The 25,591-nt window shown below is 40.7% G+C and overlaps 1 pseudogene; it reads left to right on the top strand.

Moving 5' to 3' along the window:
* Positions 1–3,254: 3,254 nt before the first annotated feature.
* On the top strand, positions 3,255–18,697 carry LOC133442528 (kelch-like protein 10; annotated as a pseudogene).
* The last annotated feature ends 6,894 nt before the right edge of the window (positions 18,698–25,591 follow it).

The following is a 25,591-nucleotide window of genomic DNA, read 5'->3' as shown; positions in this document are numbered from 1 at the left end:
ATTTCTCAGGAGTACCTTAAGTATTTAATAATTTTTTCAATTTCATTGGTGGCACAAGGATTCTTTATGAACTATTTTAGTTCTAGTAGTACATTTTTGGTCAAAATTGTTCAAAACTATGCATGAAAATGAAAAAATAACTAGTTCCAGGTTGATGGAAAAATGTGAAATTAACAAAATATGCTTTACGAAACTATTGATAATAGAAAAATATTTCCTAAAATGTACATAATAAATTAATCCATGAGAGTAACACAATGTGAAAGAACAAAATGTGTTTCCATAACTATGCCGATAACGCACAAATCTATATAACCATCTCACCAGGAGACAGTAATATAATTTAAACATTCATCAAATGCATTGATCAAATTAAAGAGTGGATGTGCCAGAATTTTCTTCAGTTAAATGAAGAAAAAAACTGAAATAACAGTGTTTGGAGGCAAGGAAGAAATATTAAAAGGTCAGCGTTCAGCTTTAAGCAATGAACCTAAAAAACTAATTGTTAAACCAGAAATCAGGGGGCGGTTCTGGACTCAGACCTGCATTTTAACAGCCACATTAAGACAGTAGTGAAGTCAGCCTATTATCACCTAAAGAACATATCGAGGATTAAAGGACTGATGTCTCAGCAGGACTTAGAAAAACTTGTCCAGGCCTTTATCTTCGGTAGACTACTGTAACACTGTTCTCACGGGTCTCCCTAAAAAAATCCATGAAACAGCTGTTAGTTCAGAACGCTGCTGCCCCGGTCCTCACTAAAACCAACGCTGCGTCCGAAATCGCATACTTCCACCCTTATGAGTATGCAAAATGAGTGTGCGAGATTTTTTAGTGCGCCGAAACATTAGAACGTACTCAATAGTATGCTCTATCCATACTCATTCCGGAGACATTTTTTAGTGTGGATTGATGGACACTAGCCGAGCAGAAACTTCCCACAATGCTGGTCCATCATGAACCAATCAGAACCCCTCAGGTCGTCAGGGCCTTTCTGTACCCAGAGTGAAGCTGCTTTCACATAGAACGCGGTTTGCACCGCGCACACCGCCAGGGTGGGCGCAGACTCGGCGCAGACTCGGTGCAGACTCGGCGCAGAGCAGCGCGTGCCTGCGCGCATCGCGTACACATTTGTTACAAGTTGCTTGGCGACCGAAAAAAAGTTTTTCCGGTCTGGCGCTGTTTTCCCACTCGTTTGGATGTACAGTAGCTACAGCTCGGTTTGCAAAATGTATCTGTCCCTGCTTCAAAGAAAAGCCTTGGCTTTAGTTCTTCTTCTGAGGAGGAGGAGACGAGCAGCAGCAGCAAGGAGGGGATGGGTCCATGAAATCCTCATGAGAAGACAGGATTTTGGGGGAATACAGGCTCGTTCGGGTGCTACAGCTCCATGATGAGCTTCTACTTCAGGCTGAACAGGGAGCAGTTTGAGCCTGTTGGGGAGAGTTGGAGCCTCAGCAGGATCAACCAACTTCAGGCTTCATCACTATAACTGCACGCCGGGCCTCCCTTCCTCTCCTTTATATATCTGTCTCTCAAGTTCTTCAAGTTCTTTTTTCTTCAAGTCATCCACTGTAAATAGTTAAAAACATATTTTATTAAAAAACCTTTCTGAACTATGTTGTTGTTTTTTAGTTCATGTCAGTCGTCTAGATTTTTATACTGAGTGGACATGTAGTGCTTCAGTTTACAAAAGTTGGTCTTTTCATATCCATATATTGATAAATGATTCAATTGATCCTGATATGAGGCATGGAAATGCTATATTTTACTTTATATTAACATTTTATTGTTAAAGGAGCAAAAGAATATCACATTTCTACCACTTTTAAACACACCAGGTATGTCCAAATTCTGGGAGATTTCTCTCCACTTTTGTCCCTTTTATTGATGTCCTGATAGGCCTGCAGTCTCGCATCCCACAGCTCCTCACACAGACTCACAGCCAAGATCATTCTTTCTTCCATCTTGATCGTCTCTGATTTACAAGCTGCAAGTTTTTTTTCACCCTTCAGCACTATGGAGGTAGATTTGTTTCTTAATTATTCAATAAAAAAAAAAGATTGCTTCAATCAAAAAATATATTTTCAATTAAAAAAAACCCACTTCAATCAAAAAAATGTATTTCAATCAAAGAAAAAAAGTGTTTGAATGCAAAAAAATATTTGAGACTCAAAAAAATGCATTTGAACACAGTTTTTCTTTGATTGTAAATGTTTTCTTTGATAGAAGTGAAGTTTTTTTTGTTTGAAGCAACTTTTTTGATTGAAGTAGGGTTTTTGTGTTTGGGCCATATTATGGGTAGGACATTTGTGTCTTTATCATTTAATCAAAAAAGAAGTTGCTTCAAAAAGAATGAAATATTTTCAATTAAAAAAAAACGTTTTCAATCAAAGAAAAAAAGTGTTTGAATGCAAAAAATTTTTTGAGACCCAAACAATTGTCAGCACATATAAATATCTGGCAACTGTCATCGACAACAAACTAAACTTTGAGGCAAACTGTCAAGCTGTGTACAAAAAGGGACGCCAGCGCCTGTTCTATCTATCTATCTATCTATCTATCTATCTATCTATCTATCTATCTATCTATCTATCTATCTATCTATCTATCTATCTATCTATCTATCTATCTACATTTGCATTTGAACACTTTTTTTGGATTGAAAATATTTTTTTTCGATTTGAAGTGATTTCTTTTTTTTGATTGAAGTGAAAAAAGTTTTGAAGTCTTTTTTTTTTATTGAATCATTTTGACACAAACATCCCGCAGTGGGCGGATGCTTCCCCATTGGTCAGACCAGAGTCAGACATGTTTGAGTGACAAGTGTCGACACTAATGTCTACAGCCCCCCGACTTTGTCCAAAATTGTCTCGTTTGTTTGTGCTGCGTTAGTGCTGGTTTGTGCAAAAAAAAACAACATTTGTTCTGCTTTAGTTTTGAAGATATAATGGGTTTATTATGACATGATGACGTCACGCAGCCCCCCACTTTGTTTCTGTCCAGGTGAAGCGGTGGAGTAAGCGTCGTTTTCATGAGGACAAAGTGTGACGTTCCTGCTTCGGGTGTTTTTTCCAGTTTTGAGACTAGTGCGCAAGTTTTCAAAGTTCACCTGTTATATTTGAGAGTAATGTGTGTAATTTCAGCTGATATTGCTACTGTTTCAACATATAATGGCGTGACCCAGTAGCTCCAAAGCAGGATGGTGTTCAATGCACTGGAGAGATGATCCTCACAGAACTGCTGGTTTTGTCCGGATGAGTGTGGGTTTGTTGAGCAGGTGCATGAGTCATGACAGCATCTTCAACTCCAACCCCACACTGAAAAAAGCAGTGGCTCCTGGGAGGTGCTTGTTTGCTTATTACGTAAGGTGGGCCAAAATAAAGTCTCTCCAGAACTTTCATGATTTGGGATGTTAGGGCTGCATGTCAATAACCTGCCTCAAGCTGAGGTTGAAGAGGTGCCGCAGAATCCCAGATATTTGGTCCAAACAGGCTTTCAGAACTCTGGGGCTGACGCCATCTGGACCTGCAGCCGTGATTCAGTTCAGTCTCTGCAGTTGCCTCTTCACCTTCAACTTGAGGATACTACAGAGCAGTGTTTATACAATTTAGAAAATGCAAAGTGTATTTACTTTTTTTTAATCACACAGGGAAGAGAATCTTATTTGGATTTTTTTCTGATTTGTTTTACCTTTAGGAAATATTCATATCCAACTACTGACAAGTTCAAATGTTGCTACAGCAAATTTGGTTTAAAAAAATACAACCTAGATGACATGTTGACAAAGGAAAGGAATAATGGAATTATTTTCGAATAAAAACAGTATGATAATACCTATTGAGCAACTCATAATATGTGCGTTTGAACTTCCTCAGAAAGTTCCTGCAGCTTTTTAAAGTAACAGATTTATCAGTAGTTAAAATCTTCTGAGCTACATTTGAGAATGGACAACTCCGTGTTGAAGGAGCTTAGTTTAGTTTAGTTTAGTTTATTTATTTAGCAATATAAGACAAATTGAACAATAAATGTAAAAACATTGACATAACATGCAAGGAAAGGAAGAAGCCTGTGCTTAGAATCCTTTCCATATATGAATAAAAAACAAAACAAAAGCTACACAAGGGGGAGTAAAAAAACAAAAAACACAAAAGAAAATATAACTTAGATTAAATAATAAACACTACAAAGATGAAACAATAAGAAGGTTCTTTAAATGTTTTTTGAATATTGGCAAGGATGGTGATGATGTAAGAGATTTATTGAGTGAATTCCACAAGTGGGGGCCTCTGAAAGTGATGAAAGATTGATGTTTACATGTTCTACAAAATAGTAAATTAAAATCATCTTTGTGCCTTGTGGCATAAGAATGAATATCGGAATATAACACAAAAGAAATTAGGAAAAGAAGGAGGAAGATCTTGTGCTTGAGCTCCTCCAGGAGGATCGCTGTGCGACGCCGTGATCAAAGTTGAAGATGGGGAGTTCAAAGCTCACAGGATCATCCTCTGCGGCTGCAGCTCCTACTTCAGGGGCCTGTACTACGAAGCGGGATTTGGGGTTAGCGAGGTAACTTCAGGTTTAACCCTGGGTTTTCAGGACTACGACGGTGGTTCACTTCTTAGCGGGGCACATCGCCATGGTAACTTATGCTGAACCGCTAACCTGCTCCGGAGCAGGTTATGTTCGAGATACAGATCGCCGGGTATAAAAGCACCGCCCACTGACCAATCAGCTCTCTTGGAAAATGACATGCCCTTTCGAAGAGAATCCAGTGCTTGGTGCGCGGATCGTGAGAGGATCCCTCCGAAGAGAACGCGTATTCAGGGACCACCAAAACCCCTTTGCTTTCCCTGATGAGTACCTGTTTGAACGATCCAAAAAAAAAGGAAAAAAAGAAAAAAGAGGTGGAGGAGAAAATAAAAAATAAATCAATCAATGAATAAATAAAACAAATCATCACCCAAAATCCGATGTACAGTCAATCCAAAACTAATACCAATTAAATAAATAAATCAAGAAGAAATGAAAAAGAAGATGCATTTGTAAGGGGATAGCAAAAAAGGGATTTTCAATTTCGTCCCTCGAACATTCTGAGAAGTCACTTTAAAATACTAAATACCCCCCTCCTGAAAAAATAAAAAATAAAATAAAATAAATAAAAAAACCCAATGCTTTGGTACAGCATCAGCACAAGTTATCGGTCAACAACAATAGTTATAGAAATATATACAGACTGTCTCAGAAAATTAGAATATTGTGATTTTCTGTAATGCAAACACAAAAACAAAAAAAATGTCATACATTCTGGATTCATTACAAATCAACTGAAATATTGCAAGCCTTTTATTATTTTAATATTGCTGATCATGGTTTACAGTTTAAGATTCCCAGAATATTCAAATATATGTTTATATCCCTATGAATTTACGCATTTATACAGTCAGCGATCTTTTGCCAGCTGTCTTTCCTGCATTTTGCAGCTGCAACTGTGTTGCTTTTTGCCTGTATTATATGCCTATACTCATCATATTTCCGTAAAATTATTGTTTGCTCTTCGCTACTGAAATAAGCGGCTCTGACAGCGGACTTCTCCATGCTTGCGATTGGTCATGCGCTGAAAACACCGCCCCTTTTATGTGCACGCGCTCATATCCAGATTGGAGAAACCTGGGTTGATATACCGAGTTGATAACCGCCGTCGTGTGACCGCTTAGCGTGATTGCAATTGTCCCGCTTAGTGAATCTGGATAAGGAAAAGATATCCTGGATATGTTGAACTTGCTTCGTAGTACAGGCCCCAGGTGAACTGATTCATGCTATTTTCATGGAGTACTTAAAGGAGCCGTCTGTAAGAAATGGCCAAAACTGGTACTGCAGTCACTTTCAAAATATTGTTGAGCGGCGTGTACCCTCCCCCTCCTCCCCCCGACCAGAGGTTGCCAGGTAGGCTGCAGAATGCAGCAGGAACGTAGGCTGCCATGGCTGCGATAATTAGAGCCGAGCTGGCAACCCGGATGCCGAAACAATACTGACTTGGTGATTGGGAGATAAGTGGAGGGTGGAGCTTCAGAAACAATACTGACTTGGTGATTGGGAGCTAGGTGGAGGGTGGAGCTTCAGAAACAATACTGACTTGGTGATTGGGAGATAGGTGGAGGGTGGAGCTTCAGAAACAGTACTGACTTGGTGATTGGTAGATAGGTGGAGGGTGGAGCTTCAGGCCAAAACAAAAAATGACAACATAAACATCAGTTGAGGGCTGCAACTCCTCTTTTTAAACTGGAATATCCTGGCTTGAGTGCTGTTGTCAGTGACATAAGTATTTGAAATGAACATGATTTTTAAATGTCTGTTGACATATCGGGGTCATTTTATGATTCGATTTATTATTGCTCTTACATACAGCTCCTTTAATTATCCTTTAGCCTGATTTTCATGTAACATGGAGCAACTTTCAAATGCTTTTAATAAACGTTGCAAATAGATTTTGAGTTAAACTGAGATGTGGAAGACTAACATTCTTTGCCTGCTGCTCAGTCATCAGCTTGACTAATGTAATCAGCTTTGTTGATAATTAGCAATGAGCTCATGGAAATGTGCCCAAGTCAAACATTTATCCATTGGGGGTTGAAAGTGTTACATTGCAATACTTAACATAACGTGGATTTAAATGATGCATCTTGTGCTGCAAACCCACTGAATATGGAGCTAGAACAGTCTCAGTAGTCACAAATTCACAGGGAAAGATTCACATGCACGGAGGATGATTTGCAAATGCACAGGACAATTCACACGTGCGTAGGACAAGATACACAGATGTATTTCTGATGCACAACCAAATATAACCTGATTTACAATCTGTTTTTGGTCTATGGATTTTGCTGCATTTGTGTGTGAATTTTGAGACTTGCCTCAGTCCACAAATGTCTTTTTTAAAACACGATATCTTCCTTGTTTCTGCCAATCATAAGAACGCACCCAAAGTGCGGGACGATTTACTCATAAGCCAACCACATTAAGCCATTCAAACCACTATATGATGTGAATTTCAGTCAGTTCAACATGGCTCCCAGCAAGGGCCGAAGAGCCATAAATCAAACATCTAATTCAATACGTTTCACTACTTAATCCCCTTGTTTGCTAAGTGTTTACTTATTAATCTCAATCGCTTTAACTGAGCAACTCCCAATACAGTCCTAATTAAACATCTGTGATTTTCTGACACTGTGACATCCACTGTTGCTGTGGACATGAACAGAACATGCTCTAAATCCACAGGGATTTCCGGGTCCTCCCTTGTTGAGGTGAACAAACCCACGACTTCCAAAGGTTTCTTTTTCACCTGTCTAGTAGCACCTACCTTTCCGTGCAGTGCTGCATGCACGGATCATTCCGTGTTTAAAAAAAGCCATTTGTGGACGTTCACACACAAATGCAGCGACGTCCACAGACCACCAACCATTTGTAAATCAGGTTGTATCAGAATCAGAATCAGAATCATGTTTATTTGGCCAGGTCAGGTCAGACAAGACATGGAATTTGACTCTGTATTTTAGCTCACTCTACAGTAAATAGGTAATAGACAAATGACAGCTCATATTAACATATATACAATTTTTAAAAAGTGAAAGGTGCAGCAGAATGAGGTAAACATGATTATTGGAAGGTGCATTGTCAAAGCATATGATTGTGTTATTATTATTGTTAATATTATTATTGCACGGTGGTTGATTACTCTGAGACTCTATGAGTGATGAGATTCATCAGAGCAACAGCTTGGGGGAAGAAACAGTTTTTATTTAGTTAATATTTGTGTGTGCATCAGAAATACATCTGTGTATCTTGTCCTACCACGTGTGAATCTTGCCCAGTGCATTTGAGAATTGGTCTGTGCATTTGTGACTATTGAGACTGTTCTATCATAACCTGAATGTTGATCCCGCAGTGACCTGTTCTGCAGCAACCCAACACAGGAGGTCTTCAGCTTCCCGGACGTGTCAGCAAAAGTAATGAGCCTCATCGTGGAGAACGCCTACGCCGGCTCCGTCACAGTGACGGAGGACAATGTGCTGGATCTGTTGGCGGCAGCGTAGCGCTTCAACGTCAAAAGCATCATTCAGGCCTGCTGTGACTTCCTGCAGAAAAACCTCAGCTCCGACAGCTGCATCGTCACCTGGAGGCTGGCAGACCACTCCCAGTATCCCGAGCTGAGGGAGAAAGCCTACCTTTACATCCTGCTTCACTTCGAGGAGATTGCAAGGTTCTCCCAGGAGTTTGTGCAGCTGTCTGTGGAGGAGCTGACAGATCTCTTATAGAGAAGGACGAGCTGAACGTGAGGAAAGTGCTGTTTTTGAGGCAATCATCCGCTGGATCGGCTTTGCCCCTGAGGAACGCAGGGGCCACATGACCACATTGCTGCCCAGCGTAAGTCAAGGCAGGACATTAAATGAACTATTAATGATTGATATGCAGTTCAGAAGTTCTGCAACCACAGTTTTATGAGTTGAAGTGACAGATAAAGTATCTACCACCACCAACAGAATGATGATGAAACACAAGTTAGAGTTTTGGCCTTGTAAGGGCTAACGTACAAGTCTGTGTTAATTGTGATCACTTATGTAGTCTCTATCTGCAAATGTTCTTGTTTCTGTCCAGGTCCGCATGCTCTTAATGCCCATTGAGTACTTGGTTGAAATTGTGAGCAAAGATGATGCTGTAAGGAACAACCTGGACTGTGTGAATATGGTGATGAGCACCATGGAGATCCTGCGTGACCCCAGCACGGAGAGACCCCCCACACGCACACGCCTGCCCGCCAAGCTGCTGTTTACTATCAGTGGCTTCCAGGAGCATCTTCCAAATGATGAGATCGAGTTATACAATGTGGGAACTGACCGCTGGCTGACAGCATATAAGAATGATCAAACTTTTCCAGAGTTCTGCGGTTGCGTTCACCTCCAGGGATCCATTTATTCTATTGGCGGCAGTGACGCCCATTTCTTCTTAAGCAGCGTGCAAAAGTTCACCCTTGCAACCCATTTATTCATCTGTCTAGTAACTGTGCTTCCAGTGAAATGCTAACCTCCAAATTTTGAACTTAAACAGAGATCAAGCTCATTAGAGCTTCTGTTTTTTTGGGGGGGGGTTCTCCCACTGGGGGAGTTTTTACCTGCCATTGTTTATGTTATGTTTATGTAATAATTGCTCGGGGGTCATGTTCTGGTCTCTGGAAAGATCCTAGAGACAACTTCTGTTGTAATAGACGCTATATAAATAAAATTGAATTGAATTGAATTGAAAATTGAATTGTTTCACAAAAAATATGTACAAAAAAAAATGCCATCAGAGTAAAAAAAAAAAAAGTAAAAGTACAACAACATATAGCAAATGTAATGTTGCAGATTGAACACTTCATGTTGGCATCATGGCTTTAAGATAAGATAAGATATCCTTTATTTTCTCCCTCAGTGGGGAAACTTATTTTTGTTTAATGTACATTTTTGTATTTCCCAGATATACATCTGTGGGGGATTCAGCGGCGAGGAGTCTCTGTTTTCTTTTTTTTTTTTTTATTGATCTTTTTATAAGAAACAACATACACTTAAAACATGGAAACGTGTAGTCAAACAGACGCATTATACATTGTCTCCTTTTTTTTTTTTTTTTTTTTTTTTAAACACACAAAACCTAACAAAGGAACAGAGTCTCTGTAGCGTTAAAAAATAAATAAACAGATGAGCAAGAAATGAAACTGGAAATAAATAAAACATAAAAAAAAACAAATTAAGGAGATGAAAAGAAAATTAAGGGAGGGGGGGGGGTCAGTCGGTGGGTAGAGTCTTCAACGCGGTAAAGTGGTCTATGAACGATTGCCATTTGTGAATGAATTTAGCTGAGTTGCCTTTTACAGAGTATCTCACCTTCTCCAATTTAAGAAAAAACATAACATCACTAAGCCAAATAGAAATAGACGGGGACCTGGGGGATTTCCATAAAAGTAAGATACGACGTCTTGCTAAAAGGGATGTGAAAGCCAATACTTCTGACTGTGTGTGGCTGATATGTGAGGAGTCAACAGAGAGTCCGAATATTGCTAAGAGAGGGGCCATAACAACTTTTTTACCCAGAACTTTAGACATGATCACAGAATAATCACTCCAAAATTTCTGTAACCTAGGACAGGAGAAAAACATATGACTTAAATTGCAGGGAGAACCCTGGCATCTGTCGCATAAGTCTGCAACATTCGGATATATTTCCGATAATCGGGATTTTGATAGGTGGGCTCTATGCAGCACCTTAAATTGAATAAGTTCTAGTCTAGCGCAAGGCGTGCTAGATCGTATGCTACGGATAGCTTTATCCCACAGCTCCCCTGTGAAGTCAAGGCCCAACTCTCGTCCCCAACCCTCCCGAGCTTTATCTACAGAATGATCATCAAATGTCATACACAGTGCATATATCTTAGATATCAGAGAATTTTGACTGAGTTTCATAGTTAGAAGATCATCCCATGGTTGGTTCGCAGGAAGGGAAGGGAAGCATGGAAACAGAGCAGAGGCGCAGTGTCGAAGCTGGAAGTAGCGAAACAAATGGGAGGCAGGCAAATTGAACTTTGACCTCAGATCTGAGAATGTGGAAAAGATACCATCCTTATATAGATCCCTGAAGTGCTTAATGCCCCGGTTGTACCAAATCATAAAAGTGGTGTCTATTAGTGATGGAGGGAACAGATGATTCTTAGTAACAGGTGTATTGATGGATGGAGAAGCAAATTTAAAGTGGCGCCTAAACTGTGACCAAATCTTAAGGGAGGAAAGCACCACAGGGCTATTTGTAAACTTAGAGGGATTCAATGGTAAAGAAGAGGAGAGTAGGGCCGTTACAGAGGATGAAGAGAGTGACTGAGCCTCCAATCTGCACCATAATAACTCAGGAGACTGAAGCCAATAAATTAGTTTGTGAATATGCGCTGACCAATAGTAAAGCATAAAGTTTGGTAGTGCTAGACCCCCATTAAATTTAAATTTTTGGAGAAGCGAATACCTCACTCTGGGTGTGTTACCGGCCCATAAAAAGTTGGAAACAATTTGGTCAAGTGATTTAAAAAAAGATTTTGGTAGAAATAAAGGAGTGCATTGGAACAAAAAAAGAAATTTAGGCAATACAGTCATTTTCACTGTGTTAATTCTTCCTATCAGCGACAGTGGTAGGGAGTTCCACCTCTGTAAGTCCGCCTTCACTTGAGTTACCAGTGAGGAAAAATTAGCGGTGAAAAGAGAGGGCAGAGTGCGGGTCACATTAATCCCTAAGTATCTAAAGCCCGACGGGCTGAGTTTGAAGGGGATATCAGATTGTTTGAGTTGTAAAGCAGAGGAGTTTATGGGGAAGCATTCACACTTGTTAAGATTGACCTTATAGCCGGAGAAGGATCCATAATTCTTCAACAGAGATAATATTGGTGCAATGCTGGTTAAAGGGTCAGATACATATAAAAGGAGGTCGTCTGCATAAAGTGACAATTTGAGTTCCACATTGGACCTAGAGACTCCGCGAAATAGAGGAAGAGTTCTTAGAGCAATTGAAAGTGGTTCGACGGATAGAGCGAATAGCAAAGGGGAGAGAGGGCAGCCCTGTCTCGTGCCACGTGATAATGTAAAATAAGTGGAGTAGTTGTCATTGGTGTGAATGCTGGCCTGAGGGGAAGCGTAAAGAAGTCTAATCCACGATATAAACCTGTGTCCAAATCCGAATTTATGAAGTGTTGCAAAAAGATAGTTAAATTCGACACGATCAAACGCTTTTTCAGCATCAATTGCGATAACAACTTCAGGGAGTGGAGAAGAATCTTTAGAGAGAATCACATTAAGAAGTGTACGAACATTATAAAAGAGCTGGCGTCCCTTGATGAAACCATTCTGCTCCTCAGATATGATGCTAGGGAGGATCTTATCAAGACGAATTGCTAGTGCTTTGGCTAAAATTTTGACATCCACATTCAGTAAAGACAAGGGCCTGTAAGAAGTGCATGATTCAGGGTCCTTGTCCTTCTTCAAAAGGAGGGCAATGGACGCCTGCATTAAAGAGGGAGGCAATGAGCCATGATCAAGGGACTCATTGTACATTGAAAGTAAAAGGGGGGCTAATTTGTCTTTGAATTTTTTGAAAAACTCAGCTCCAAACCCATCGGGACCAGGGGCCTTGTTGCTTTGCGTAGCTTCAATGGCGGCAGCAATTTCTTGCAAGCTGAAAGGAGCATCGAGGCCATTAGCCACATCCAAATTAATAGTAGGGACAGTGATATTATCAAGAAAGGAAGTCATTTCTGCTGTGTCAAGTGGAGATTCTGACTCATAGAGAGAGGAGTAGTATGACTTAAAAATTGTGTTGATGGCGATTGGATCGGTGGTAAGTGTGCCATTAGAATCTCTAATGCTGGGAATCAGTCTCGACGTTGCTTGCCTTTTTAATTGGTGAGCCAATAACCTGCTTGGTTTATCGCCGTGTTCATAATAGTTGGCATGAGCGCGTAATAGGAGCCGTTCAGAATCGGCTGTCGCTATAAGATCGAATTTTGACTGCAAATCAAGCCGTTGTTTCAGTAAACTTGGACTTGGGTTAACTGAGTTTAGTCTGTCTGTGTCCTGAATTTTAGATGTGAGCTCCTGTAATTTAGCCCTGCGGATTTTACTGGCGTATGCTGAATAAGAGATAATCTGTCCTCGCAAATATGCTTTGAGTGATTCCCATACTAGCGAAAAACTGGTAGAGTCTGTTTTGTTTAATGCAATGAAATCATCTATTGAAGCAGATATAGAAACATTAAATGCATCGTCGGATAAAAGCAATGGATTAAACCTCCAGGGAGAAGAAAAACGGGGGCGCTCAGACCATGTTATATTCAAAGTTAGAGGGGCGTGATCCGAAATAACAATTGGGTGGTATACGACAGAAGTAACTTTGGGGAGAAGAGAGCCATCAACAAAAAAATAGTCAATACGTGAATATGACTGATGTACTTGAGAAAAAAAAGAGAATTCTTTATCTCCAGGATGTGAGAACCTCCACGGATCAACAAGCCCGTTCTTGACTGTAAAATCGGTAATAGATTTTGACATAGAGGATTGAGTCAAAGTACGAGGATTCGAACGGTCCAAAGAAGGATTAATAACACAATTCAGATCACCGCCCAGTATTGTAATATGCGTATTTAAGAAAGGGAGGTTGCCAAACAGCCTATCCGTAAAATTGGGGTCATCAAAATTAGGGGCATATATATTCACCAACAATACAGGGTTACAGTATAGAGTGCCCGCAACAATAAGATATCTACCATTCTTATCAGATATTGTCCTGGAGACGGAGAAATTGACTCTTTTGTTGATCAAAATTGCTACTCCTCTAGACCTAGAATCAAAATTTGAATGAAAAATATCACCCACCCAAGCTCGTTTGAGTCTGAAATGATCTTTATTTCGCAAATGAGTTTCCTGAAGGAAAGCTATGTCAGTGTCCAAGCGTTTCAAATGTGAAAAAATCTTTGATCGCTTAATTGGATTATTCACACCTTTAACATTCCAGCTAGTGAATGTAATGTTTGATCCAGTATCAGGCTTGCGCAGATTACGATCGCTCATAGGCATTCTCTGAGAGAAAATAAGACCGACTCACCCACCACCAGAGGAGATATAAGGAAAAAAGGTAAAAGGGAAAACCAAAACAAACAAAACTCAGGAGTATATACATACCTACAGAGACAAAAAGCCAACATCCCATAACCCCCGCCCACCCACCCAACGCACATTAGATGATCCCATCCCCAAACGATGGAAACAGCCGTGCTGGCTTCAAAGGAAGCCATTCTCGAAAGGAGATGCTTTCGACTGTAAAGCTAGATACAAAAACGAAAACAAAATTAGCTCCTGCAGAGTTAAAACCTTAAAAGAAAAATAAATAAAATAAAATATGAGGCATATGAAACCAACAATCTGAGCCATTCTGACGATCGCTGTCTTGTCAGGGTAACAACAAACGTTAATTAAATTAAGGAGATCTTTGGCCTATAGAACAATGATATATACATATATGTACTCGCACGCCCACACAGGCACGCACACATATGCACACAATTTAAGCAAAGACAGGGGTGTGTGCATATTTTCTAATCAAGGCATCATACCAGAGAAATGATTAGGCCTTCAATTTTAAACGGTGTTGTTCCCATTGATAGTTAGAAGAGAGAAAAAAAAAAAAAAAAAAAAAATTAATAAATAAATTAAAAAAAAAAAAAAAAAAAAAAAAAAATTAAAATTACGACATAAAGTCCCATTTTCTGAATTGACTCAGTCACTCACCCCGGGCCAGAGTCCCGCATGGAGGCATATGAAACCAACAATCTGAGCCATTCTGACGATCGCTGTCTTGTCAGGGTAACAACAAACGTTAATTAAAATTAAGGAGATCTTTGGCTTATAGAACAATGATATATACATATATGCACTCGCACACCCACACAGACAAGCACACACATGCACACAATTTAAGCAAAGACAGGGGTGTGTGCATATTTTCTAATCAAGGCATCATACCAGAGAAATGATTAGGCCTTCAATTTTAAACGGTGTTGTTCCCATTAATAGTTAGAAGAGAAAAAAAAAAATTAATAAATAAATAAAAAAAAATAAATAAAAAAAAAAAATTAAAAAAAAATTTAAAAAAAATTAAAAAAAATTAAGAAAAAAAAAATTACGACATAAAGCCCCATTTTCTGAATTGACTCAGTCACTCACCCCGGGCCAGAGTCCCGCATGGACAGCAAGCTGGATAAATCGTCCCAGAAAATTAGCTGGTAGTCACTTTTTTTATTTTCCTGATGAATGCCAGGGCTTCATCTGGCGACGTGAAGTCACGCTGCTGGCCATCATGGGTTACACGCAGCCGGGCGGGGTACAGCAATCCATACCGGACTCCTTCAATCTCCCGCAGCTGACGGCGCACGTCATTAAAGGCAGCGCGCGCCCGCGCTGTCTTGGCTGTGTGATCCGGGAACACGGAGATGCTCATACCCCGGACTTTTATCCGCTGCCGCTCTCTCGCCTTTCTCAGGATGTCAGCGCAGTCGGTGTAATAATGGAGCCTTGCCACTATTGCGCGGGGCCGCTCCCCGGTCTTCGGTCTCGGCATGAGGGTGCGGTGGGCTCTGTCCACCACCGGCTCTGCGTCGAGGGAGAAGGCTTCCGCCAGGAGCCTGGAAACACCTGCTGCAGATGAAGAGTCAGGATCCTCCTCCGGGACGCCAATAATCCGCAGGTTCTGCCGGCGGGACCTTGACTCCAAATCCTCGCATCTGTCCTCCAGCCTCACATATTCTTTCGACAAGTGATCAACTTTTTTCTGGAGAGCAACGATGTCATCTGAGCAGCTTGAGAGCGAGAGCTCGATCCCAGCGACCGTGGCTGCGAGACCCGCGACGTCCGCCTTCATGGAGGAAATACTGCCAGAAAGATCAGCTTTAAGGGAAAGCAGCTCGGACTTAATGGACGTTAAATTCTCGTTCAGTGCTTGCTGAAGCTCTGACCTAAATACAGCCGCAACATCATTGCGAAGAGCGGAGAGAAGTTCGGTTTTAAGCCGGCTGAACTCCGCAGCTGGAACCTGCGCAGCGCAGGTGCTCCCCGGAGGAGGGGAATCACCGCGGGGCGAGGAGACAGCATGAGCAGCAGGCCGCGGGTTAGCTGGAGGGTTATTCCCCGCTTTGAAGGACTTTGGAGGCATTTCCGTGGTAAGTCGTCGAAGTAACCGCGTTGAAAATAGGTTAGTTAAAACCAAAGCCGTGGGAGTGATACAAAAAGTGCCAATAAATGCTGAATTAAAATTAACTCTGCAGGAGCTCCGCTAATTACGTCTCACCCCATGTAAAGCTAAGCCGGAAGCCGGAGTCTCTGTTTTCTGCCGAGTGCTACAACCCTGACACCGACCAGTGGACGCTGATCACGCCCATGGAAACGGCTTGGTCTGATGCCGGCGGCGTCAGCTACAACGGACACATTTACGTGGTAACCATTTTTAGCCTGTGGGATCTTTGCATCATTTAGGGTTTAAACAAGTTTTTTAAATCAATTTTGCAAATCATTGCATTAGTTTCTGTTTGCATGTGAAGCTGTTTGATGTGTCTGAAAGATACATTTGGAATATTGTAAATCAGGGGTCAGCCACCCTGGTCCTCGAGAGCAGCTATCCAGCATGTTGCTACCCTGCTTCCAGTTACCAACGCAGTTATTGTTTCCCAGTAACGGGTAATCTAACTAATTACTATTTCAAACCTGACTCACCTGACCTGACTCAATCAGAATGAGTCAGGTCGGATAACAGCAATGAGTTATCATGTCAGTGTCTAGTAACGTGCCACATTTCACTGTCAGTAACGGTAACGTCGTTATAACGTCTTAATTAGTAATTAGTTAGATTACCTGTACTTTTCAAGTACCCGTTACTTAACATTTCAAACCTGACTCAATTCAATTCAATTCAATTTTATTTATATAGCGTCTAATACAACAAAAGTTGTCTCCAGATGACCTGAATCACTGAGAATGAGTAAGGTCGGATAACATCAATTACATATCATGTCAGTGTTGAAAGATCCTCGTGTTCGTTTGTCTGATGCACCATAAGAAAACCAGTGAACAGAATCAAATGTTAATACAAGCTTTTATTATATCATGCACACTGTTTTCCAGCCGGAGGTACACATCTCTCAAACCACAAAGGTAGGACAGGAATGCACACCGTGGTCATCGATCCAGTTGTATTTATACTAAAAAGGAGGTGTTGTTTGTAGCTGAACCCCATTGGTGGAGCCAGCTGCCCAACATATCAGACCTTCAGCCATATGTCCCTGTTTATTGCTTCCTATTTGAGATGTCAACCCAGATAACGGATGAGACCCATCAGTGTGAAAACATATGTTTCTCTTAACTGTTTTCACCTAAAGAAACACTATTTAACAGCCTGTCATAAAACAGGAGGTGACCCTGCAAATGGAGAAAAAACACCAGTGTAGAATCTTATGGAAAAACCCTTCAAACTTTTAAACAACTTCATAAAATCCTAACAGTGTTTAATGTGCCATATTTCACTGTCAGTTATAGTAACGGCTAGGGGTGTAACGATACACTAATCTCACGATACGGTACGATATACGATATTGAGGTCACGATAACGATATGATACGATATTATAGCAGTATTTTTTTTCAACAACCTTGAATGAGGAACATATGACTGGAAAAAATTGTCTTTTATTTGAAAGACACAAAATACAAAACAATACTGTGTGTTTGCCCTATTGTTACAGTTTGTAATGCTTTATAACTGTTTAAGTTTTAAAGAGAAAGCCAGGCCAACCATTTTCCACAAACTGAACTAAAAGTCAATGTCAGGTTTGCATTATGCATCTTCAGTTTCATACAAGTACAAATATTTTGCCACAAACTGAATAGTTTCTCTCATGTATGATTTGACTTTTTTCTTTCTAATTTAACAACTAAAATTAAATAAATAAATAAAAGTAAATAAATACATACAATTTTACATCATAAAAAAGATTGATTCATGCTCACCTTATAAGTGTAAGAGGAGATTTATTTTTGTTAAGAAGTTTGTTTTGGTAATTCAGGGTTCATTATTTTATAAATATATTCTTTATATTCTGATGTAAATCAGGGACTATAATGACACTAGTCAGTTTATCTGTAGTGATTAGTCTGTTTTGGATTGGGCGGAGTGATACAGCACTAGGTGCTGTGTTGATGCTCTAAAATCCTACGCTGTTGAGCGGACATTAAGGTGCACTGGAGCTCAGCAGAAGTTGCCCGCGTGTTTATCCTACTCACGACCCGAAAAAGGTTTAATTTAATAAGGTAAGGCTTAACTCTACACCAGTCTTACATTAGTAAAAGTTCAGAGCTCAAAACGGGACCAAAAAATGGGACTAGTTTCTTCTGAGCGTAGTAAGATTTTGGTCCGCGGGTCGAGGTGCGGTCGCGGCCGCGGTCGGGGTTTGGATGCGCGTTTCTAGTCAACACAATAGATTAATATTAATAACCCAATATCGCAATACACTTTGTCACCTCCACGACACGTATTGTGACGTTTTTGTATTGCGAAATTTCGTGGCACGATATATTGTTACACCCCTAGTAACGGCATTGTAACCTTTGAAATAGTAATTAGTTAGATTACCAACGCCGTTATTCCCAACACTGGTCATCAACATAGATGTACTGATTAATTAGAATCAGGTATGTTGATGCAGGGAAACATCTAAAACCTGCTGGACAGCTGCTCTCGAGGACCAGGGATGTAAATGAGGTCTTTCTTCTCGCTCCCAGGCTGGAGGCTGGGACGGCACCAATCATGTGTCCACCGTCTCCGCCTACGACCCTGTATCCAAGCATTGGTGCACGGCGGCCCCCATGCTTCATGCCCGCAGAAACTTGGGCATCGCCGTGCTGGAGGAGCAGCTGTACGTGGTGGGACGCTGCCGGAACGAGAACTAGCAGCTGTGCAGCAACGTGGAGCGCTACGACGGCGCCAGCGACAGCTGGCAGGCCGTGCGTGACCTTGACCAGACCTTCTTAGCTGTCAGCTGCTGCGTGGTGGAGCGGGTGCCGCTCGCAGAGGCCTACCTGTCGTAAACGCCGTCCTCTAAACCAGCTTCAATCTAGTGTCGCATAACGACATACATACATTTCACATAAAGGAGAGAATTCATCTGTTGTGCTTCCATTTTGTGGCGTGACAGTCAGCCAGAACATATAACTATTGCTTACGGTTGGTAAGTGTATTTTTGTCATATTTGCTGAAATTACCATTATTTTCAGATATTACATGAACAAGGGGATTTGAGAAACAAATCTGCTTCTTTGGCACCACTTGCAGTGGGCATCCACCGCCCCCCTCCTCCAATCAGAGCCAGGGGGCGTGTTTACACGACGTTAATCAGTCATACCCCTCCAGACATCAGCCCTTAAAGGGGACCTATTGTGAAAAACACTTTTTTTTTTCATATATAAAGTGGTCTCCCCTCAGCGTGCCAACTCAGAGAAGGAGGAAAGCAACCAAATTCTGCAGTGTCTGTACAGCCGCCCGGATGAGCCGTCCAGTATGATGTGGCTTCTACGAGCCGTTCAGATTCTGCTCCTGTCGTGACGTCACAACAGGAGCGATGCGTGAAAACCACGCCCACAACTAACTCCACCGGCTGGAGCTTCCGCCATTTTTTCGTAGCGGTGTATCGCGTCATTCGCGTCATCGCGTCAGGCAGCCAATCAGCACAGAGCCTCATTATCATAGCCGCCCGCCCACTCAGAATCCCTCATAGAGAAGGTTAGAAACGGGGAAGATAAAGACATGGCTTAGAGACTGAATTTCTAATTCAACACGTCTTTTTTTCGAAACTACTTCTTTTTGCACTTTTTTTATGTTTGTGCACTGAGACTGAGAGATCTGTACAATCTGAGGTTTAAACGGCACCATCTTTTCATGAATGTGAGAAACTAAAGGGTTCCCTGGATTTGGGTGGCAGCTCATCATTAGGGGGGAACGGTGGGTCCTGAAGCCGGACCAGTGGGGAAGCACTGATTTAAGATGTTCAACAGTCTTTATTGGCAGGACCATGAATCTGTCTATGGTGTCTTACCAAAAGCCTTACAGGAAATGAACCGGAAAAAGTAGTCCAGCAGCTTTCCAGTCAAGCATTCCTGGATTAAAATGATTAAACTGTTTTGTCCTCAAGTGTCATCATTTTCTTATGTCCACTAGAAAATATGAGCATAAATCTAAAGCTGAAACACAGAAATTATGTCGGAAAGACAATAAATATGACTCCACTTCAATCTAGTTTTCAGAATTCTTAATCTCACTTTATTGCATTAGAACATACATTTCTCATATATATATATTTATATATTTTATAAATGTGAATTTGTACACTACAATCTTTTATGGTAACATGTTATAAAATACTTTTAATGCTCAAAAAACAGCACTAAAAACAGTTACTAAACAATGATTATTACATTTCCTCGTTTTGTTTTGTATTTTGTTTTGGCCACTGTGAATGGGGAGAAACATAACAAACAAACAAACAAAAGCACATGTTGGAGCTGCAACTGTGATTCAGGAGGAGAGGAGAGGACCACGGTACGAGACATGCATCGCTTGAGCCATCGTACGAGCAGTAGGAGTAGCAGCTACTTAGCTATTTTGTGACCAAAATGATGAGCATGAAGACAGGATGAGGTCCACGGCAGCAGGGGGAGAGAGACGAGGGTGTGGCGGGACAGAAACAGGGAGAACGACGGGCATGAAGGAAAAGGCCATGTGGAAAGCCCGGCTCACGTGTAACCATCAACACTACAAACAGAGAACCTGAACGCAGCAGTTTTCAAGCCAGCGGGTCACAATTCTATTTACTCTCCTGGTAATATTGATAATACGTGTCACTAGTTTGAAAACCTGGCTGGGCCTTTTTTGGGAAAGGTTGTCTCTAAAAATAAATCATGGTTTAGGTCCACAAAACCACACCTGAAAAAACACACAAAACGTCTTGTCAAAGTGTGACGTTCCTGCTTTGGGTGTTTTTTCCAGTTTTGAGACTGTGCAAGTTCTCTAAGTTCACATGTTTTAGTTGAGAGTAATGTGTGTAATCTTAGCTGATATTGCTACAGTTTCAACATATAATGGCGTGGCCCAGTAGCTCCAAAGTAGGAACGTCACACTTTCTTCACGGAAACAGCGCTCACTCCACCGCTTCACCTGGATATCAACAAAGTCAGGGGGCTGCGTGACATCATTGTGTCATAATTAACCAGTGATATCTTCAAAACTAAAGCAACACAAACGATTTTTTTTGCACAAACCAGCACTAACACAGCACAAACAAACGAGACCATTTTGGACAAAGTCGGGGGAATGTAGACGTTGGTGTAGACACTTGTCACTCAAACATGTCTAGTCTCACCAAAGAGAAAGCATCCGCCCACTGCGGGATGTTTGTGTCAAAATGATTCAAAACTTTTTTCACTTCAATCGAAAAAAATCACTTCAAATCGAAAGAAATATTTTTCGATCCAAAAAAAAGTGTTCAAATGCAATTTTTTGGGTCTCAAATATTTTTTTGCATTCAAACACTTTTTTTCTTTGATTGAAACAGTTTTTTTTAAATTGAAGTGATTTTTTTTAATTGAAAATATTTTTCTTTTTGAAGCAACTTCTTTTTTGATTAAATGATAAAGACACAAATGTCCTACCCATAATATGGCCCAAACACAAAAAAACACTACTTCAATCAAAAAAGTTGTTTCAAACAAAAAAAGCTTCACTTCTATCAAAGAAAACATTTCCAATCAAAGAAAAACCGTGTTCAAATGCATTTTTTTGAGTCTCAAATATTTTTTTGCATTCAAACACTTTTTTCTTTGATTTAAATCTTTTTTTTTTTAATTGAAGTGATTTTTTTTATTGAAAATATATATTTTGATTGAACAATCTTTTTTTGGATTGAATAGCCTAATTAAGAAACAAATCTACCTCCATACAGCACCTTCTCTCCTATTGGACACCGCCGAGATGCCGTCACAGGGCGCACAGTGAAATTAAAAAATGTTCAATTCGCAGCAGCAGCTTGCGCTGTCTTGCAACGTCTTGCACCCTTGCCGCCGTGGCAACCCGGCGGCGTGTGCCCACTTGCGCCCTTTGCCGCCGTGCAAACTCGGCGGCGTGCGCCCTGTGGCGCGCCGCCAAGCCCTTGCGCGGCGGCAGCACATACACAATGAATGGGAAAGCCCTCTATGTGAAAACCGCTTTACGCCTTCTTTATATTTTGGCGTTATGTCCGCGTAGATAAGAGTGAGTTTGATGCTCCTTAACAAGTTTGGTCCTGGATCAACATCAACCGCCAACGAGCCCTTGCTCACGGTGAACCATAAATCCGTCTAGGCTGATTTATGGTTCCGCGTCACACCAACGCAGAGCCGACGGCATAGGGTCGCGGCGACGCACACCGTACTGCGACCTTACGCCGTCGTCTACGCCGTCAATTAAACGCGTAACCATAATTCAGGCGAAGCTGCAGTCTGTCTGCGCTGATCACTACACACCGGGTCGGAGCGGATTTGATCATGATCTTTAACCTGTGTTTTGTGATTAATAATCACGGTTTTTAATTATTTTGCGTTGGATCAATGTAGCAAATAAAATAGTTCGGACCATCCAGCTCCTCAACCATCAGATAGCCTACGTGTTTCACGTGAGCAGTTCAGGTAAAAACGGCAGTCAAATCAGCAAAAATGTCATTTTGCTGGAGGAAATATATCAATTCCTGATAAAATAAATTTGTTAGTGCACAGCTCTGCTCCTGTACGCATGTGAATGAGTGTACGTTTGTGTACATGAAAGTACAATCTGCATTGAGGCTTCTCACTTCGGGAATCCCGGTCTGTGATTGGACGCTGCCTCGGCGTCGCCGCTGCTCATTTGCATAAAGTTCAGAGCGCTCCGGCCGCTCCCGCCGCTTCTCGACGCGCGTTTTCATAGACAATGAATGGCAGCCGGCTGCCTATGATGCCGTGATGCTTTCAGTGTGAACACAGGGTTAGAACCAAACATGGTGAGGCAGCATTCAGCTTTTATGCTCCTCACCTGTGGAACAAACTCCCAGAATGCATCAGGACCACTGAAATGCAAGTCAAAGCTGAAAACTTTTTTTTTAACGCTGAGACAGGTATACAACAATATACATTTATACTGTGTACATTTTTTACAATTAATCTGTGTAGCTTCTAAATATGTCCAGATTTTTTTATATAACAACAAGGGTTCATCTGAAAACATATATTGAGTTCAAGGGGTAGGAGTTTATACGTTTTTTACTTCTTACTTCTTTTCAAACATTTCAAGACTGCTGCTGCCACCCAAAAAAAGTGTTTCTCTTGTATTCATTGTTTAAGTACTATGTTCAAGCATGTCTGTCACTTACAATATCATGTTCAAAATGAAGACTGAACTGAATTGAACACAGCATTTCAGTATTAAACCAATGCACTGTAACTTTTACTTCTTTCATCTCATTTGCTTTATTCTTTTTAACTTTTGTCTGTCTGTCTTTAATGACTTATTCTGCTTTTAAACTCTTTCACTTTTTAATGCATTTAAAAAGAAAATGGGTCTACGTGCTTTGTTCAGTGTTGCAGATGCCCAGTTGTCGTGTCAGTATTCACATGGAACAGACAGGCCCAATGTTTCCAGTAAAAAAACACATGATTTGCTTCCTGGTGCGTTCAGAGAGAATATATGCTTTCCTTTTCAACTTGCGCCACATTCTGACCTTTGCTTCTTTTAATTACCCAACGTTTCATTCATCACGAAATTCTTGCAAGCCCTATATTCAGCTGACCCTTACACCCTCTTTATTTATTTATTTTTATTACTATATTCTTTTCATGACATACCTGATTTCACGATACTTTACTGCCGGATCATGTTTTATGTTGAGATTAAGTATGACACGTTAGCTTACCTAACAACATACCACATGGAAAACATTTGAAAATGTTCTTTCACCAAAACTGGACAGGAAAGCTTTCATGGGCAGGGGAAAAATAGGAGTGACGCAAGTAAAAAACAAACTGTTTATGAAAGTGATCAATTTGAATTTTAAAGTAGAGTGAAGAATTATCGATTGGTTTGTAAAGTTTACATTTTATTTTTGTTATAAATCTTCTATTTTTATGTAAGATACCTTAATTGAAAAAGCCGGTTCCACTTCCAGTCAGGTTTTAGACAGCACCACGGCACTGAGACTGCTCAGACCAAAGGGTTTGATGACATATGCTTGAATACAGAGGAAAGAAATGTCAGTCTTAGTTTTATTGGATCTCAGTGCTGCATTTGAATATATGAACGTTAAAATATCTGAGGATATCCAGGACCTGGAAAATGTAGTCCATGCATTCATCTTTAGTAGGCTTGATTATTGTAACAGCATCTTTACAGGTCTATCTAAGAAGTCAGTTAGAGAACTGCAGCTCATTCAGAACTCTGCTGCTCGACTCCTCACTAAGACCAAGAAAGTGGACAACATCAGTCCAGCTCTGAGGTCTTTACACTGGCTGCCTGTCCGTCAGAGGATAGACTTTAAAGTTCTGATGCTGGTTTATAAAGTTCTGAATGGTCCAGGACCAAAATACATCAGTGACCTCCTGACCCAGTATGAACTTCCAGACCCCTCAGGTCATCTGGATCTGCTATTTTATCGGTTCCCAGATTCAGAACCAGACATGCATTCAGTTTCTATGCTCCACATGTCTGGAACAAACTCCCAGAAAGTCTCAGATCAGCTGAAACACTAAATCCAGGTTGACGACTCTTTAGGCTCTTCACTCTTCCTCTACTTTTAAGCTTGAGTTTCAAAACCTGATCATATTTTAACCTATGTTTTTATCTAATGTTCTTTTTTCTTTCTTTCTTTTTGTTTGTTTAAACTTTAAATCATACTTTTTATTTTTATTTTTTTCGACAAAGTGATATTTTAATGTCTCTGTAAAGCACTTTAAATCACCTTGTTGTTGAATTGTGCTATACAAATAAACTTCTCTGCTGGTCATTTATAATTCTGATGAACAAATTACCACTTAGAATATGCAGCAAGCAATGTTTGTTACTTTCTACCTGTAATTAAAACAGGAGTGCATGTATATGTGCAACAGAGGGTGCTCAGTACTCAACTCTTAGGCAGGATTTACACAGACGTGATGCATTAACGCCAAGAGTCTGCAGCTGCATGGCTTGTCCGAAGCGATCCAAGACGGATCGACTGACCACTGGGGACTAGCCAGTCAATTTCAATTAATCCCCATGTTGAAATGTTCAAATTGGCTGCAGAAAAAAAAAAAAAAAAAAACACAGCCTAGCTAAAATGCATACATTAACAGTTTTGTTTTACAGGCCTTGATTTCACATCCAAGACAACTGCAGCAGGGGTGATTTTATTTTGTACCATATGAGGTAGATTTATATAAGGCATCATATTCAAGCACAATGAGGGGCATGGCATTTTTGATTGCCAGCTGGCATAGCCAAAGGCTAGCTGTCATCTCTTTAGCTACTTTGGAATAAGCACTATCTTGACCTCTAAACTGTGGAAGACCTTACACAGCATAGTGATTCTTATTATAAGAATATGAAGCTTTGTTGTGCTGTTAATTGTAATAACAGAGCTGCTTGACTGACTGACTGTTGGTTGGTCGGGGAGGGTCTGAGGAAGAGACTTAGGCCCCGTTTACACGGAGCAAAAACTGAGGCGTTTTCATGCGTTTACACGAAAACGGAGCTCAAAGTCACCAAAAACGATCATTTCTGAAAACTCCGGCCAAAGTGGAGATTTTCAAAAACTCTGTTTTCACGTTTGCGTCTAAACAGAGGAAAACGGAGATTTAGGCTTCAGAACGTCACATTATGAAACAGAAACGTCACCAGCATCATGTGTGCGACCTGTGTTTACAATTTGTTTGGCCATCGTCAATATTTTC

Source organism: Cololabis saira, chromosome 4 (genome assembly GCF_033807715.1).
Source record: "Cololabis saira isolate AMF1-May2022 chromosome 4, fColSai1.1, whole genome shotgun sequence".
In the NCBI taxonomy this organism is placed as follows: domain Eukaryota; kingdom Metazoa; phylum Chordata; class Actinopteri; order Beloniformes; family Belonidae; genus Cololabis; species Cololabis saira.
The sequence above is the reverse complement of the archived record's forward strand: the minus strand, read 5'-3'. Positions and strand labels throughout refer to the sequence as shown.